The sequence below is a fragment of the Ischnura elegans genome, assembly GCF_921293095.1.
Source record: "Ischnura elegans chromosome 13 unlocalized genomic scaffold, ioIscEleg1.1 SUPER_13_unloc_1, whole genome shotgun sequence".
NCBI lineage: Eukaryota > Metazoa > Arthropoda > Insecta > Odonata > Coenagrionidae > Ischnura > Ischnura elegans.
The window spans coordinates 16,286,001-16,300,950 of NW_025791657.1; positions in this window are offsets into that span (position 1 = coordinate 16,286,001).

The window sequence follows — 14,950 nt, forward strand, 5'->3', positions numbered from 1 at the left end:
TCAGAAAATAACTGAACACGTCCAAAACCAGACTGATTTTCAGACTAATTCAAATGTGAAGGTTGCAGGAGTAGATGCATGTGGAACGGAGGTGGTTATAAATCCGGAACTTATTTACCGAAAGAAATGTGGCCCAACCAAAAATAACGGCAATAAGGCAAGGTCCTCTGTAGTATCTAGAGATGACTCTGACTTAGATTTTGTTCCCTCGCCTGAAGAAGAATCTCAGAGTGAGGAGGACTTGACTAAGAACGTTGAAAAGGCAATCCTTCATGTTGAGCGAAGGGATGACTCCGCTTCAGATTTCGTAATCTCTACAGGTGATAAATCTCCGAGAGAGGCGGACGGACACCAGGGTTCGGTGATACCGAGAATGTCCTCAAATCTGCCTAGCAGGAGCAGATGCATATCGAATAGAATGGCTCTGGACACAGTGGGGGCCTTGAATCCATGCCCCGTGTGCGGGAGGCGTATGAAGACACATCGCACGGCACATAATGGCTGCTAACAAACACATTTGCTACTCCCTGGGGCGGGATAAAGTAGAATCATGTGCAAAATTTGTCACTTTCTTACACGGCAAGGGAGTATCGAGATACCCAGAGGACTATGTGAGGTACATATTTGGACCGTTATGGCAGACTAACAAAAAGATATTAATCAAAGGTCTTGCCAAACTTGGAATTCTAATTATTCCCTCAGGGACAAATTTTTTAGTGGCCTGCAGCACCGAGATGAGAGAGATGGAGGGAGAAGACAGCTTTTCTCCTGTCATTAAAAATGTGATTCGATATTCTACCACCAGTGTAACTTTTAAAGGGACACTAGTCCCTTTAAAAGTTACACTGGTTTATGAGACGGTTTTTTTCTTTAACAGATGTCTTCCATGCCCATATTTCCGTCAAAGAAGAGGAGAATGAGGAAGAAGATAATAGAGGAGAATCTTAGACTAGCCTCGCCGGTAGCTAGAAAATATACCGGTGGTTGACCCGTCCCCCCTATGAAACGTATTTCTCACCGAAAACAGATACCGATAGATCCAGATGAAGGCCATGATCTTTCATCCACTTTAAGTACACCGATTGTTTCTTTACCTAGTGACGTTGGTGTTAAAATAAATGGGCCGGGTGAAGCGAAAAAGAAATATAAACGGGTGAAGGGAGACGCAACAGATTCAGAGGTCATTTCTCCTTCATTGTCTGTTCCCAGTTTTCTTTGACTGCCCATGTCCTTGAAAATTTCAAGCTTTGTACAATGTTCTGGACATAATTCTTCGTCGACGCCGGTGATCCTCCGGCCTCCACGTGCAGATGTAAATACGGCATTTGTCCCTCGTAATCAATCAACGCTTCCCTGTAGGCATATCGGCCCGTGTACCCATTCAATCTGGTAGAGAAACTAAGGAGACGGCTTACGTTCCTGGTGTAGTTCCTTGGGTCCTCTTTTCCTCTTTGTAACTTCCAATGGTCGTAAAGCTGCTTGATGAAATGATGGTCATCGTTGTATTCTCCTCTATCATTTAGGCCTGTTGCTTTTAACGCAAGTCTAACGGTTTTCATATCACGACCCATAGCAGCTATCGTTGACCTCGGGAGGGACTGAAATATTATTAGATTTGTTTAGATTGATTTGATTAGATGAATAGATTAATGGGGCTCTTGGAGATAAATTAATCATGTTCATCAGTCGTTTTTACCACATTTAGAATGTCGAAAACGAAATTCGTGAAAAATGAGTTTCGTTAAGAAATGGCGAAAACACTTACCTTCTTCGGCTCCTCGATACCCGGCTGGTTTTTTACCCCTTCGGGCGATAAGTATATATATTTTCTGCATTCACTGCCACTCCGGCATCGATAGAAGAGGCGGGTGCAGCGGGTGGTAGGTCGTCGTCTTCCGCCACCTCTGCATGGTCTGACTCCTAAAAGAGAAGTCATCTATGCTAAGTGAGACGTTTTTACGAATTAAATCAAGGACGAGAGTTTTTATTACGTGATCTATAACGCACCTTTTCACCTTCACAGTCTTGCGAAAAGTCATTCATCCTTCCTTTGAACCTTTTTGAACGGCGTTCCTCGATCTAGAAAGAGAACGCTTCATTATTAAAAATCGTAATTCATTTATTACCTAGAGAATAACGTATCAATGGTAAAATATCGAATTACATTTTTAATGACAGGAGAAAAGCTGTCTTCTTCCTCCATCTCTCTCATCTCGGTGCTGCAGGCCATTAACAAATTTGTCCCTGAGGGAATAATTTGAATTCCAAGATTGGCAAGACCTTTGATTAATATCTTTTTGTTAGTCTGCCATAACGGTCCAAATATGTACCTCACATAGTCCTCTGGGTATCTCGATACTCCCTTGCCGTGTAAGAAAGTGACAAATTTTGCACATGATTCTACTTTATCCCGCCCCAGGGAGTAGCAAATGTGTTTGTGAGCAGCCATTATGTGCCGTGCGATGTGTCTTCATACGCCTCCCGCACACGGGGCATGGATTCAAGGCCCCCACTGTGTCCAGAGCCATTCTATTCGATATGCATCTGCTCCTGCTAGGCAGATTTGAGGACATTCTCGGTATCACCGAACCCTGGTGTCCGTCCGCCTCTCTCGGAGATTTATCACCTGTAGAGATTACGAAATCTGAAGCGGAGTCATCCCTTCGCTCAACATGAAGGATTGCCTTTTCAACGTTCTCAGTCAAGTCCTCCTCACTCTGAGATTCTTCTTCAGGCGAGGGAACAAAATCTAAGTCAGAGTCATCTCTAGATACTACAGAGGGCCTTGCCTTATTGCCGTTATTTTTGGTTGGGCCACATTTCTTTCGGTAAATAAGTTCCGGATTTATAACCACCTCCGTTCCACATGCATCTACTCCTGCAACCGTCACATTTGAATTAGTCTGAAAATCAGTCTGGTTTTGGACGTGTTCAGTTATTTTCTGATCATTCCGTTGGCTTTCCTGTCTTTTTTTCCTTCTTCGCCTTCTTTTTTGCTTTCTTGTCATCGTTGGTTGCTCCGTTTTCCTCGGCTTCAGAAATCCTTTCTGAATCTTTTTTCTTCTTTTCTTTGCGAGACTTTTTCTTCTTTTCACTCTTCTTGTCGGCCTTGGCATCTCTTATCGTAATGTCTTCCGGCTTCTCCTCCCGTTCACATTTTTCGTTGCGATCCTTCTTCATTTTCTTCTTATTATCGGATAGATGACGTTTTCCATCCGTCATGTCATCAAATTTACGTTTTTCCGTGTCCGAAGCGTGAGGTGGAATGACTTCCGAATCTGTGCTCCCCTTGTCTGCCTTTGCATCTCCAATCGTAATTTCTTCCAGCTTCTCCTCCCCCTCACCTTATACTTTACGGTCCTTTCTCATTTTCCTCTTATCATCGGATCGAGAACATTTTCCGACGGCCATGTAATCGAACTCACTTTTCCTAGTGTCTTGAGCGTGAGGCGGACTGACCTATGAATCTGTTGCGTCTCCCTTCACCCGTTTATATTTCTTTTTCGCTTCACACGGCCCATTTATTTTAACATCCACGTCACTAGGTGAAGAAACAATCGGTGTATTCAAAGTGGATGAAATTTCATGGCCATCATCTGGATCAATCAGTATCTGTTTTCGGGGAGAAATACGTTTCATAGGGTCTACGGGCCAACCGCCGGTATATTTTCTAGCTACCGGCGAGGCTAGCCTAAGATTCTCCTCTAATTTCTTCTTCCTCATTCTCCTCTTCTTTGACGGAAATATGGGCATGGAAGGCATCTGTTAAAGAAAAAAACGTTTCATAAACCAGTGTAACTTTTAAAAGGACTAGTTACATTGTTTTTATTAAAAGAATGCGAATTCTCAATACACACTAAACATAAGTAAACACGCACAATTAGCAACATCTAATCACCTAGATAAGTCATCAAGGAAATAAGTGAACAAAATCGCCCAATCACCTTGAAGACACCATACGAATTTAATGTAATTAAATTTTCCCGTCTTCATAGCACTGAATATTTTTGAAAATAATAACGGGTACATTTTTAGATATCAATTCAAAATATGACCACAATTATAAGATCAATCAAATAAGTCCAACACATTTGGCCTACCAGCGGTCGATCGTAAGCGGTCGATAAGTCCGCTTTCCAATTATGAAGAAGCGATATTGTCTGTGATTCCTGATGCAAAATTAAGTTAATATTCCGCTTGTCGACAAAATTATGAATGGAGTAAATCTAAATTTCGTACCAAATGAATAAATATAAGCATGTCATTCCACCCTAATCCGTCCGAAGGGTTAACGCGGTGATAACTTTTACGGGAGTCAGTAGCAATGCAAAATCGTGCGAAGGATCCACAGAGAAAATCACTCGCATGACCGGGATTTGAAACCGGATCCCCCGATTTCCATCAGAGTGCTTTAGCCAGTTAAGCTACCGAGGCGTCATTCTACATATATTCTATAATTATTCATATCCACAAGGAAGAATGACGCCTCGGTAGGATAACTGGCTAAACCACTCGACCGGAAATCGTGGAATGCGGGTTCGAATCCCGGTCAAGGCGAATGATTTCTTCGAAAAGTAAAAAAGTTTGCAATTTCCATTAGAGGCAATGACATTTTATGAAATCAATTGAATACCTACGTTACCATCATACGAATTGATCGAAGAAATTGTATCAAAATTAGCTTAATACTGCGAATTTTTGAACTCATGAGCACCCAGACTTGCATAAAAACGAAAATTTTTAAGCAACATTTTCGTCAAGAGTTATGCATATAAATATAAATACGACATACCCTGATTATTCAATATGGATAAATACTGTTAGAATCGTTATGTGGGCACTATTGCTTTTCGAAATTTGAAATACGACCACAAATAGAGAAAAACGGATGCAATTTTTAATACACTACAAAGGTATGTTAAGTCGTTAATAACATTAAAACATTTAAAACGCCGTTGTAAATAAATTTCCGTGCTTTGAATATGCTATAGTTTTCAACGTTTCATGTGGCATTGTGAGAGGGCATTTTAAAATATTCAACCGGCTCAGAGAAATATCATTTTTAAGTAAGGCCAGCGATGTATGATCAATGCTGTGAGTCAAACTTGTATTACCTAACACAGTTCCTGTTTTAAAGTCCGGTTTCGATCATGATGCAGCGACATTTTATGTATTTTTCGTTCCAGAGTTATATAACTATTGCAGTAGTAAAAAGCTACATTGATGCACTTTTTCTACACTGCGTACCAGGCGAATAAATATTACGGGATCGTTCAACTCCTATCGGTCGTATAGGACGGACTTGGCCGAATTCTAGGCCTTCGTTGATAAACGTATGTGACCACTGGCATTTGGACGCAGAAAATATTACTTCGCCAAAGTTTTATGAGTGACGTGGCGGAGTGGCGGCCCTAAGATATCCCCTTTGATCCATTAACTACGTTATACCCCGTGTAATGCTGTCATTTTGAAGTTAAATTTGAACAACATATACAAACATTAACAACGTAAGAAATCATGAACGCATCTTGGCTTCTTTTCAATGGAAAACGCCTTAAGATTTATTACTCATATTCTTAAATATCTCCGCTATTAGAAACATGATGAACAAAACTATTTTTACAAGTTCTTATGTCAGATGAAAAACTTTCTTCGACCGACATGAAGGTTGATATCCTTCAATGAAAGGTAACAACAAATGTTTCAAACTAATAAAATATTCACATTATCATTATGATAGATGATCAGAGGAATGATATAATTGTCATCTTAAAAGGCTATTGCAAGGTTGTGACTATTAAATACCTACACGGTCATAAAATTCAATTATTTTATCCAAAAACTTTTGTCACGATAATATGAGTAAATAGAAATATCAGTTATTCCCATCTTTCAATGAAGATATAACCTTTAAAAATAGCAAAATATGGCCATAATTATAAGAGCAATCTAATAAGTCGTACACATTTGGCCTACCAGCATGCAATCTTACAAGTCCGTTTTTCAATTATGAAGAACCGATATTGTCTGTGATTCCCAATGCAAAATTAAGATAATATTCCGCTTGTCGACAAAATTATGAATGAAGTTAATTTTAATTTCGTACCAAATGAATAAATATAAGCATGTCATTCCACTCTTATCCGTCCAAAGGGTTAGACTTGGCGGAAGAGTGGGCCGAAATTTTCCAATGCGTTTGACTTCAGGCATTTGAGGGCAGGAAATCTGTATTTACTGAATTCATTTTCGTTCTAACATCAATTTAAGAAGTCTTTCAAGTTGGGCATACCTAAGTTCCTTTTCTTAAAAAAATTAATCGACGGAACAAAATGCAAACTTGTTATTTACAAGGATGAACCCGAGAACTAAGGATAACCAATACCTAATGAGTGTCTTCACCCTATTCTATGTTCGGGCGTATATATAGTCTTTGCAATTCAAAGATTTCTTCGTGGAGAGTTGAAATTGAAATATCTAGGAACCGTCGTAGTTATTATGGGCCAATACAATACTTATCTAAGAAAGATCTGGCTGTTAGTAAGCTATATGATATCGAAGCTTTTTAAGGTGGCCTGGAAAAATTTTAGGTACTTATACCCAACAGTCCTTAGAATTCGTGTAATGAATGAAGTCATAATCAGCAAAGCGCATCTTAAAGTTTGCAACTTTTAAGAACCTTCAGACTATAGATATGCCTTTTTATGTTAAACACTAATCGAGTGAAATGTATTTACCTTTAAAAATCATTTAATTATTTTATCGACATATTGGTAACTTTGCATGTTCAAAACCTCAGAGGCAAGTAAAGTAGATTAAAAACACAAAGCTTTCTCGTAATAGTGAACATAGGTATGTCGGTCGTATGTTACTTGAAAATAATATAAATAACCACAAGAAATAATTTTCTGTATTTTGAATATGTTAAAGAATTCAACTTCTAATGTGAAAACTGGGTAGGACATTCAAAATATTTAACCAATTCTGAGAAAAAAATCAGTTCAGAAAAAAGCCTTAAGATTCATATTTTATGCTCTTAGTTATCTCCGTTCAGGCACAGAAAAATTATTCACCGAACAACTATTCATTCACTACCGGAGAATTATCAAAGAAGAAACATTCTTCGACAGATTTAAAGTATACAGGGTTGAGCCGCGGAGATAACTTTTGCGGGAGTCACTAGCATTGCACAATCGTGCGGAGGATTCACAGAGAAAAAATCATTCGCATTGACTGGGACTTGAACCCGGATCCCCCGATTTCCATCAGTGTGCTTTAGCCAGTTAAGCTACCGAGGCGTCATTCTACATATATTCTATAAATATTCATATCCACAAGGAAGAATGACGCCTCGGTAGGATAACTGGCTAAACCACTCGACCGGAAATCGTGGAATGCGGGTTCGAATCCCGGTCAAGGCGAATGATTTCTTCGAAAAGTAAACAAATTTGCAAATTCCATTAGAGGCAATGACAATTGATGAATTCTATTGAATACTTAAGTTACCATCACACGAATTGATCGAAGAAATGGTATGAAAATTAGCTAAATACTGCGAATTTTTGAACTCCTGAGCACCCAGACCTGCATAAAATGAACATTTTAACCAACATTATCGTCAAGAGTTATGCATATAAATATAAATACGGCATACTCTGATTATTCAATATGGATAAAGACTTTTAGAATCGTTATGTGGGCACTTGTACTTTTCGAAATTTGAAATACGACCACAAATAGAGATAAACGGATGCATGTTTTAATACACTACAAAGGCATGTTAAGTCGTTAGTAACATTAAAACATTTAAACAGCCGTTAGAAATAATTTTCCGTGCTTTGAATATGCTATAGTTTTCAACGTCTCATGTGGCATTGTGAGAGGGCATTTCAAAATATTCAACCGGCTCAGAGAAATATCATTTTTAGGTAAGGCCAGCGATGTATGATCAATGCCGTGAGTCTAACTTGTACGACCTAACGCAGTTTCTGTTTTAAAGTCCGGTTTCGATCATAATGCACCGACATTTTAAGTATTTTTCGTTCCAGAGTTATATAACTATTGCAGTAGTAAAAAGCTACATTGATACACGTTTCCTACACTGCGTACCAGACGAATAAATATTACGGGATCATTCAACTCCTATCGGTCCCATAGGACGGACTTGGCCGAATTCAAGGCCTTCGTTGATAAACGTGTGTGTCCACTGGAATTTGGACGCAGAAAATGTTACTTCGCCAAAGTTGTATAAGCGGAGTGGCGGGCATTATATATCCCCTTTGATCCATTAACTACGTTATATCCCGTGCAATGCTGGAATTTTGAAGTTAAATTTGAACAACATATACAAACATTAACAACGTAAGAAAATCATGAACGTTTCTTGGCTACTTTTCAATGGAAAACGCCTTAAGATTTATTACTTATATTCTTAAATATCTCCGATATCAGAAACACAATCAACAGAAATATTTTTATATGATATCTGGGAACCGTCGTATCTATTATGGGCCGATAGAATACTTATCAAAGAAAAATCTAGCTCTTGGTACTCTGCATGATATCGAAGCTTTTTAGGATGGCCTAGTAAATGATGGTAGATGGTAGAAAAGTTTCAGAAACGAATACAAAACATTAATTAGAAAACATGTAATGAATTTGAACGTAGGTTTTCGCAGCGAGGGGCATCTTTGATAATGGCTTCCGGGTTCAGCTGCTTGTTGCGCTTTGTCGTGCGAGCTTTCGCGACCGTTGCAGGACGCATCATCAGGCGATGATGCCTGATGATGCGTCCGGCAACGGTCGCGAAAGCTCGCACGACAAAGCGCAACACGCAGCTGCACCCGGAAGCCATTATCAACATATAATGAATGACTCCATAATCAGCTAAAGCGCGTCCTAAAGTTTGCAACTTTTAAGAACCTACAGAGTAAAGATATGCGTTTTTATGTAAAACACTAATCGAGTGAAATATATTTACATTTAAAAATCATGTAATTGTTTCATCGGCATATTAGTAACTGTGCATTATCAAAATCTCAGAGGCAAGTAAAGTAGATTAAAAACACAAAGCTTTCTCGTAATAGTGAACATAGGTATGTCGATCGTAAGTTACTTGAAAATAAAATAAACAACCACTAGAAATAATTTCTGTATTTTGATTATGCTAAAGAATTCAACTTCTAATGTGGGACTGGGTGGGATTTCTAACTGGGTGGGACATTCAAAATATTTAACCAATTCTGAAAAAATATCAGTTCAGAAAAACACCTTAAGATTCATAATTTATACTCTTACATATCTCCGTTCAGGTACAGAAAAATTATTAACCAAACAACTATTTATTCACTACCGGAGAATTATCATAGAAGAAACATTCTTGGACAGGCGAAAACCTTTGCATTTTCTATGAGAGGCAATGGCATTTGATGAAATCTATTGAATACCTATGTTACCGTCACAAGAATTGATCGAAGAAATGGTAGCAAAATTAGCCTACGGCCACTACGAAGTATCGAACTCATTAGCACCCAGACTTGCATAAAAATGAAGATTGTTAACCAACCTTTTCGTCTAGAATAATGCATATAAATAGACATGCCACATACCCTAATTATTCAATAATGATATAGACTTTAAGAATCGCTATGCCTGCAATTGTGCTTTTTCGTATTTTCAAAAAATAAACTTACATTGTAAATTATTTTCTGTGGACTCTGGTGCTCCGGAAAACTTCCTGTTTTAAAGTCGGGACTGCAATGCGATGATTCAATATTAATTAATTTTTCCGATACATAATTACATAACTAACCCACGAAACGAAAACAATATTGATGCTGTTAATCTACATTGAGCACAAGATGATTAAATATTAAGGGGTCGTTCAACTCATATTCGTCCGACAGGCTGCAATCGGTCAATTCATTCGCCGTAGATTTGCAATGTGTTTGACTCCAGCCATTTTTTTTATTAAGTTAAAGTGTTAGAATTTCCAATTTTTTCATTGATTTAATGATTTATAGTCTAATGCAGTGCATTGACATTTTGAAATAAAAATAAAACAACGAAAGAAAAGTTGGTGACTCAAGAAAATAATGCACGTTGCGTGCTTTTTTCACTTTTCTATGGCAAACGCATTGGTCATAGTATGGCATGTTATTGGACTTTTGCGATTGGAACAAAGGTTTATCTCAATAATTTAAAGAACGTACATATTTTACATATAACTTTATAAATAAAGCGACTAGTTTCTAGAGCAAATCGCATTCAAGATTCGATTATTATACATCATATCGATTCAAGAAGAACTGATCTCTTGAAAAACACTGAAGACAATTTGAATTTAAGAAAAAATATATCTTTTTACTTACGTCGGATAACCAACTTCTGCTCAAGGTTTCAAAGGTGATATTGGTCCACAGCACGAGATGAAAAAGAGGTCCAGTCAGCTGAATATGGAAGATCACGAGATAATCCAAGCACAAAAAAAGAAACAACACTCCAACAACGATAGCACTATCACAGCGCCAGAGCAGGAACCACTTAAGCACAAACACAGCACGAAAGGCACTCTATAAGTATATAAAAAGTAAGTATGTCCTTCAACGAGTTGAGAGAACGGTTGAAAGTACGAGAAATACTATGATAGCAAACATCGAAAGCAGGCGATCAATCCAAGAAGACGTCCATCCGCTACCGCAGACGTTCACAGAATGTCCACAATTCGCAGGGGCGACCCGTATTTATAACAATCTTTGCTTAAAAATTTCAACTTGAAAGTGAAAGAGGCTTAACTTCCAAGGAAAATAAATACAACCCTTGGGTGAGATATTCGACACATGAGGGTACCACTCACGAACACACAGGGGTGAAAGATGTGTCACCCCACTGTCCAAGAAGGTGGAAAATGGAAGGAAAATAAATACAACCCTTGGGTGAAATATTCGACACATGAGGGTACCACTCACGAACACACAGGGGTGAAAGATGTGTCACCCCACTGTCCAAGAAGGTGGACCTAAAGGTCAAACATATTGGGTTCTTGACGGTACAACGCCGAGTGAATTATTTATCACATGGGAGTGAATATCGTCGCAGCGGTCCCGTCATCAGTAATATTAATCCCTATTATTTGAGCATAGTCCATCAAAGGCAATAATTATGTTGTAAGAAAAAAAATTATAAATATCTTCATCATTGAAGCATGAAAAAATGTAACATAAGAGATGAAGATAAATAATAATAACTAATAAAATGAAAAAAATGTAGCTGACACGGTCTCGAACCGGAGACGTTGGCCATGTAAGTCAAGCTCTCTGCCTACTAGGCTATTACGCCGTTTAAGAGTTTCGGTGAAAACTAGTGCGGAAATTGAAACATTTGTCTCTGCTTGCAATTTGGTAGGGACGAATGCTGATGAAATTAGCGAAGAGAAACTAAGTTTTCTAATATTCACCTTCAAAACTTGCTGTGGTTTTATTAAAGATATGATATTGAATCTTATGCATAACGCAATCCAGGCGTGTAAGTTTTAAAACACTATATTTTCCTGATACTCTCATGTCAACAAGTCTACTTCAAGTCACCTTACATACACTTAATAGAAAACAGGTTCTTTGACAAGTAACCAACTGTCTTTGTGAATGTTTTAATATAAGAATGTATTATTAGGTTAAGTCCAGAAGATCTAACGGTTACAACTATGCCTAAACACTTTATGTTGTTGGGAGTACGAAACTTTCTCGAAGATTGGCGCATGATGAGATTTCCGATGACTGAAAAAACTATATTTTCACGAGATAAAGGTTGTGTTGTTCGTTCAATTATTTCATAATGTGATATTCTTCCTATTTTAATACAATGCCATGGGTATTCATTTGCAAATCTCGATAACAACATGATATTTCAGTGTCAACAGAGCCAATTAACAGAGTAGCAACATACAACACAACAACAAAATTATTGTTATCAAGTAATAATTTACGTTTATATGCTCACTTTTACTTACTATTATGTATTTACAAGTTATTCTCAAGTGGTTACATGGTAAACATTAGTTTTTGGCATTGATATCATGTCACATGAGAAGTTGTTGGAATCGTTGGTACGAGATTTTCCTATGAAAATTAAAACTATATTTTAACGAGATAAAGGTTGTGTTATTCGTTTGATTATTTCATAATGTGATATTCTTATGATTTTATAACAATGCCTTGGGTAAGGGTTTGCAGAACTTAAAAACAACATGTAATTTCAAAGGAATTTTCTACGGTTACAACATTGAAGGAACAAGGAAATTGGTGTTTTCGAACAACTCCATATGTTTATTTACAAGTTAGTAACTACCTAAGTGTGTTAAGAACATTGTTTGGAAGATCATACAATTTATACACGTTCAAACGATTAATATTTATGTAATTTGAGAATTTTCCGGAAGAATGGTTCAAAGTAACACAATCAAACGGTCGCAAAAACTCTATGTTCATGGTGGTGGGATAATCATTTGTTTTTCTACTTCATATTGTGATATTCTTTCATTAACATAAGGATATCCTGGCTTTAGACATTAAAACTTCTGTAATTAATAGTTGAAGGACTTAAATTCCACTATTTTCTTTGGAAGGTACAACACGGAATTCCGTCTTCATACATATATAAAATATAAAATTCAATGCAGTCAGCACAGTGCATAGAATAATACCCTTTTGATAACAATTCAAATGTTTGCATTGAATTTAACTTATTACCTGTACAACTTTTGGTTGCTCTACGAATGTTTTGGTTGGATTGTAAACAAATGGTTATCAAGGGGATATGGACGACTCAGGTAGAAAAGCTAGTGTTTTATACAGTCGAGTGATATTTCCTAAAGAATAAATATTATAAGTGTTATATAATAACCACTTGTGCCTTAGCGGAAGAAAGGGATTAGTTGTCCGTGCAAAGCGTTTTACTTGCAAAACATATTTGTCACTTTGGTCCAACCTCTGGGGCTGTTTAAGTGTCCACGGTTTTAAAGTTTGGTGATGCGAGTTAAGTGAAGGCATAATGTACTGAGAACAAAAAACACCTCATGTTTATAAGTGTAACGTAATATTTTTTCAGGTAACAATCATGATTATGAAAGTTATCAAGTTGTATTACGTTCTGAACGGTTTGTAACACTACAATAATTTTTAAGAACTTAAACTATCGCTTTTTCAACTGTTTGTGCAATCAATGAATGAGGAGAAATTACATACATACATATATTGCAATAGATACACTAGTATCTAATATCAATCTTCATTCACATTTGTGAATGACAAATGCCGTTCCACTTATATCAGTCCGACAAGTTTTACTTGAGAGAAATATTTGACTTGTGAGTCCAACTACTTGCACGAATTCCATGGCCACTGCTTATTACCAAAAAATTCAATGCATAACCACAATATTTGATATGAGAACCTTGTTTCATGCGTGAAGGAGTACTTAAACATTTAAGGGTTGGTGCTTCTCTCCTAGTTTCAAATTCTGATTATGGCAATCTATGCCCTGAATTTACACAACCCATACAGCACAAGCAGTGCGGAACCCGTGTAAAATCGTGATAAAACACGGGTAAAAACTCGTGTATATCCCGTTTCTACTCGTGTAGGACTGGTGTAATTGCGGTGTATTTCCGGTACTATGTCCGCTATTTCTGGTGTATACACGAGTATTATCCGTATATTATTCCATAGGTCCCACGTAGTACCACGATTCCCGAGGGCGACGCCACCGTCGCAACATTGAGTTACTTTCAAATATGGCCGCTAGTTGGCAGTACTATCGCTGCAGCCAAATCGATTGGTCGATTATATCGAGCTATCGATAGGTCGCTCTTGGCGATATATATTGACTCATCGATAGGTCGCTCTTGACAATTACTCGAACCTGAACGATTAGGATGAAATAAACATTGCTATTCCACAGATCAAAAAATTAAACTTTGCAATTACACTGGTTTCTGTGGAATTACAAAGTTTAATTTTTTATCTGTGGAATAACAAAGTTCAATTTTTTCATCCAAAATGCAAATTCCATGAAGTGTCTATAGGGTGATCTATATAACCTAATAATATATTCTGTTGAATGACAAAGTTTAATTTTTCACCCAAAAAGATTAGTAAATTCAATGAACGATCACCAGAAACCACCTATGACCCCGAATGCATAAAAAGCGGAAGCTTGTAGTTTACCAGTGAGTACATTTAAAGTGGTGCATTTCGAAGGCTGTACCGCTATGTTTTTTCATTGGAAGAAGGTCCTTCAGCATTCCTGTAAACAAACGTGATCCTCTCAAAATGCACCATTTAATGTGATATGGTGTTTAATACAATGAAAGCAAGTAGTAGAATTCACAATCAATGCAACCCCCTAAACTTACAATTAAGAGGTCAACTAAAACTATCCTGGATCTATAAGTTCCTATAGATCTAGACCCTATAGACACTAACTTCCCCCGAACTATTAAATTAATATCCCAAGTGGTTGATTTTGCTCCCCAGGGGGCAAACAATGCATACTTACCCAACTCCCCTTGGTTGCCACTGGCGTCCGACATCTCATGGATGAGGAATGCTTACCAATCCTAAGCATGAGGACTTACACAGAAAAACTCACCCATTAATGATGGTGATCACTGAAGAAGCCCACCTAATGCTAGGTGACTTATTTCAACCAAGTAAATGGGAAAACCTTTCAAATGCAGATTAAAAATTTAATGACACTTCAATTTAAGAAAAATTTATTTGGACACTATTAGGTGAATGGCAGAATACAAAACAAAGCATACGAAATACAGAATAAACAAAGCATACATGAGACTTCATTCGCATCCCCAGCAATCAAGAGACTTAAAATCCTTAGTGAATTACAGTCGGTCTGTGAAACTTCATTGTGGAATGAACCACTCACCATCAAATACTCA